Here is a 4,828-nt window from a genome sequence, read left to right as displayed (position 1 = left end):
TCCCTTTAGTGAAGGCTTTATGGATCCATCAGCCTGTTTATTAATACAACGCTCCCGGTCTGTCCAACATATACGCTTCCCGCACGAAAGCGGAACTGTCGTACACCCACCACCCGTGGCGCATTCAACCTCTTAGCCCGTGCTTTACCTTGCAAACACCCTTGTCTTGCTCACCGCCCTCGACCTTCCTGTCTTACAGCCGCGCAAATGCTGCCTAAACGGTAGCCAGAAGGTCGAGGGCCGGGAGCAAGACAAGGGTGTTTGCAAGGTACAAGCACAGGGCTAAGAGGTTGAAATGCGCTACCGGGTGTGGTGTTATCGACAGTCGCTTTCGTGCGGGAAGCGTATGTTGGACAGACCGGGCGTTGTATAATAACACGGACTGATGTGATCATAAAGCTTTCACTAAAGGGGACAGCCATGCTCTAACCTTTCCTTGCATTGCAGAGAACTGCGGTCCTCTGCGCACCACAGTTCCTGAGAGGTAGGGGAGGGGGGGGGGGGGTGGTGGGGGGGGGGGGGGCGACGTGGAATCGAGGTTCTCAAAGATAGGGTAAGCGCGTGAAATTGAGGAAGCTTATCTGATCAACAAAGCTGGTGATGCATGTGTCGCGCAAGCCCTACCGTCACACTACTTGCTGCGGAGATCAATTTTCTGGAAGCGCGTCAGTGAGTGAGACAATCGTTGTGTTACACGTGCCTTTACACGGGGGTCATCTAACAACATATATATTGTTTGGTGTTTGCAATAAATTTTCAGTTGATAGTTTGCCCGTGTTTCGTTTGCCTTTCCTTAGTGTTTCGTTCCTTTGGCACCACCAGCCTTAAGATGAGTTACCAACTCGCCCCAGCAGTCCGTACTTCTCAAGCATTTCATATGGGGAAGTGAGATTGATGTGTGGTATTAGTGACCCATCGTTGAAACTCGGAAAGGCAGAAAAGTTTCTTGAGGCCTCCTCTTGTTGATTGGTTTGTTAATGTTAAATGGCTGTGACGTGCGACTTGCCCTACTGCGCATGGGTCTCTTCCCTTACATATTGCTGGGCAAAGCCACAAATAAAGATGAGATCGAAGTTACACATATCCGTGGTTTCTTGTCGTGAGTGGGTCACTTCTGCATTTTATACTCCCTGAAGAATATGCACGTACATCTTGCCGAGTTATAAAAGCTTTGTTGAACTATTTGATTGTATGTGGCATGCGTTGACACAAGATGACAACAGGGCATATGCTAAAGCTCCTGTAAGATCATCAGGCCGCTAAGGTAACAAGCAGCTTACCTTTGTTAGCACAAAAAGCGCTGACATTTAGGATATCACTGTTCGCATATGTTGTAAGTGCTTCAGTGGAGTCTTGTGAGATAAAATGTGGTGCTCCCACAAAGATTTTTTTCTTTTTGTACTGTCACCAACCTGGAAAACTATGTAGACGATAGGTAAAAGAGATCAGGGTTAGGCAGAATGATGTGATGCCTGACATGCAATGAATGCAAGAGTACTTAATTACCATTGTATTGCAAGTGGAATATTATATTCAATATGAACCTCAGCTTGCTTTGCCATGTGTTCCTGTGGTTGTACACCTCTTACCACCGTGGCAGGATTGCGAGAACTAACGTCTCTGTCAAAATCTTGTGCAGGTGTGTGACACAAGCAGTCACTGTTTACAACTTCAAGGTACTCTTACCACCTGTGGCAGTATTGCCAGAATAACGTCTGTGTCAAATTCTGTGCAAGTGGCAAGGGACAAAACAGAAGTGGTCACTGTTTACATCTTTAAAGTCCTAAACAAGCACACCAGACCATGAATGTACAGTGTCTGACAGCTCCAGTGGAATACACATCACGATGGCTGGAGCCATCCCTGTGTGGCACCAGCTAGCCTGTGACAAGCTGCATACTTTGCTTGCGATAACTGTTGGGAACAAAAAAGGACACGCAAAGGAACAAAGGCTTTTAGGCAATCTTAACGGCTTGCGGTGAGGGAATTCTGAAAAGGTCTGATGTGCCATCTTGCAATAAAGAAGCAACTTTTATACTAGTCTGTCTTGTGTTAGTAGGAGTCTGATAAACGTAGACAGTACAAGTTCGTGGCTAGGGTAGGATGATGGTGAGGAGGATGCCCTCTTGAAACGTTAACCGGCCCCCCTCCCATCCCTTCTTGGTGCACCGGAAGCTTTGCCTATAGGTATTAGTTCCTTCAGTGGGGGGCTCCTGAACGGCTTGTGATTGAGCTGCTCTTACTACCTGCTTTACCAAGTACCAATTCTGGTGTTGGATTTTTCTTGCTCCGTAGCAATTTGAATAGAAAAAGAGGCTTCAAACATTACGCAAACAAACAGAGCGTTAAATGATACCATGGATATTCTGCACACAGACCTCCCTATTACAATTCACTAAAGAGTCCTAAATATATGCCTGATTAAACTGTAAGAAAGCATGTAGTTTCTTGATGATTTTTTTTAAACAGTACAATAACTTTGCAAAAACCAGAGTGTCATCAGGGCTGATATTACAGTGCATGAAGCCAGAGAATATAAACTGCAATGATGCCACCAGAAGCATTAGCAAAAAGTAAATTCACCCTGATATAAACCTCATTCTGCATTAAGGACTGTCCGGCATATTAACAAGTATATTCAATAATTTCATTACTTCTAATTGCCCATTTGCATAATCCTATCTCATCCATAGCATGCTGTGAATCCAATAATTATTGACCTATGAGGGGTATTACTAAAGTGCCAGCTCATTTAAGGTACCTGCTAGCCCCAGTGCTAACCTCATTAAATTGAGGCTTTAATAAGTACTGCGTTGTGTTAATTCCTTCAAGAAATTTTTAGCATCCCTTCATAGCTATTTTTTAAAGATTTGATGATGCATCTCCCCATCTGATGACAGGCACTTGCCTAATTACCACCCCTCTTTCCAACAAGCAGCCCCTGTAAGATGCTTCAACGCATGCTATCATCGCAGGTCACCATAAGTTTCCTGAAAACCCTTGCTTTTAGTTCTGGCACCGCATGGCTTTCGTAAATCATTTTCTTGCAAAGCGCAACTTGCTTCCTTGACAAACTGCACCATAATTTTTTACCATTCTTCAATATCTATTTTTCTTGATTACTCGAAAGAACGCAATAATGTGAACCATAAGCTACTACTTTTCAGAGAAAATTAATGAAATATAGATGATCATCTCCTATACCTAGCCTGAGTATATACTTCGTTAATAATCATTTACATTTTGGAGCATATATATGTGATGGCACGAAATCTGGAGTACCACTGGAGTGTCATAGGCATTTCGCACTTTTTTAAAGGTCATGCAACAATTTTGAATTAATCCTGCAATAAATTAGAAGAATTACTGCCTTGCCAATCGCTTGTCACATTTTTTTTTCACAGAGTAAATTGATAAGGGCTCATTACAGAGGCTGGAGTTGGTGGTGATGCTGTCCGCCGCATCACCACTAATGAGACAGAGACGGCGCGTGTATAATTAAGGCCCACACGCGCGCGCGCGTACTATGTGTGCTTCACCGCAATATACTCTGTGCACTTCACCGCATGACACAACTGTGTTGCGGCAATGTTGACTTTTAGAAAGACGTTTAGGTGTCGGGAATGTAAGCTAGACAATGCTCCTAACAATAAGATTTCTATTTTTTCCGTTTTCATTTGTACACAACTACCTAAAGAGGCACTGCTTATAAAACCGATGTCATAATCGGCGACAGCATATATGTTAAGCACTCGACATAACGCCGGGTGAACGCCGTTCATATCCCGTCGCTTCCAGCTTGCGCATTCCATATCTGTCACGCGCAGTTACTCAAGACGAAGCTTAAATAAACGTGTTGGTCCAAGTAATTCGCCCAAATGACAGTCCAACTGATAGCGATCGATCCTCGATCACGCAACACACGCACTTCTACCACACATCCACGCACGCCACAACACTAGTGTGCATCAAAGAGACATTCACAAATCGCATAACACATGGCCTTTATTTCATGCTCGTACAGCTCGTTATCATTGCTTATAGATTTGGCGGCCAACATTTCGGGAGATTGGCGTTACCTGCTAAGCACCGCGGAGAAGCTCCCTCCGCTCATAAGCGTCCACTGAACACGGTGATATCGTAGAACTGGCAGAACTAACAAACGGCAACGACATGCAGATGAATCGCTTTCTACAACACTCTTACACAATGCGACCACGTAGTACGTCCCCACGGGCAGAGGCGGTTCTCGCTAGTGCACACAGCTCACTGTCAAATCTACACCAACAACCAGCACGGAGAACAAACTACCATAGAGTTTCTCACAGTTAGTGGGAAACTCTATGGTTACGTACCAACCGTACCCCGTAAACCGCCTAGAAAGTATTTCTAGCCAGCGAGGATCAGCGATTCTGCCGCACCTACTTATACACTCAAGCCAAGTCAAGCCTTTTAAGCGGCTATATGGGTGCGCCGAACGCTTTACCCACTTTGTCTCGTACAACCCGGCGCAGCAACGCCGGCCAAAAAAAAAAGGCAGAGACTGCTGCGCCGCGCGGTGCACGAGCCGCTTCCCACACAGAACCGACTCCTGCCCGCACGGAAGTGACGTCATGCGTTTTTCCGTTTAGGCCGCCGTTTGAATATGCCGTGAATTCGCCGAGTCGGCAAGCGAGTATGCCCCCCGCATCGCTCCCGTCAGCCGGACTGCTGCTGCTGCGCTGCTGGTGGTCCTGCTGCAGGCCTTTGATATGGAATGTTTGATGATCATATGCAGCATGGCGGCATGGTGTTTCTCCGGCATCCGCGTCAGGAATGTTATTTGCGC

Source organism: Rhipicephalus sanguineus, unplaced genomic scaffold (genome assembly GCF_013339695.2).
Source record: "Rhipicephalus sanguineus isolate Rsan-2018 unplaced genomic scaffold, BIME_Rsan_1.4 Seq6358, whole genome shotgun sequence".
In the NCBI taxonomy this organism is placed as follows: Eukaryota; Metazoa; Arthropoda; class Arachnida; order Ixodida; family Ixodidae; genus Rhipicephalus; species Rhipicephalus sanguineus.
Note: the sequence above shows the minus strand (reverse complement) of the source record.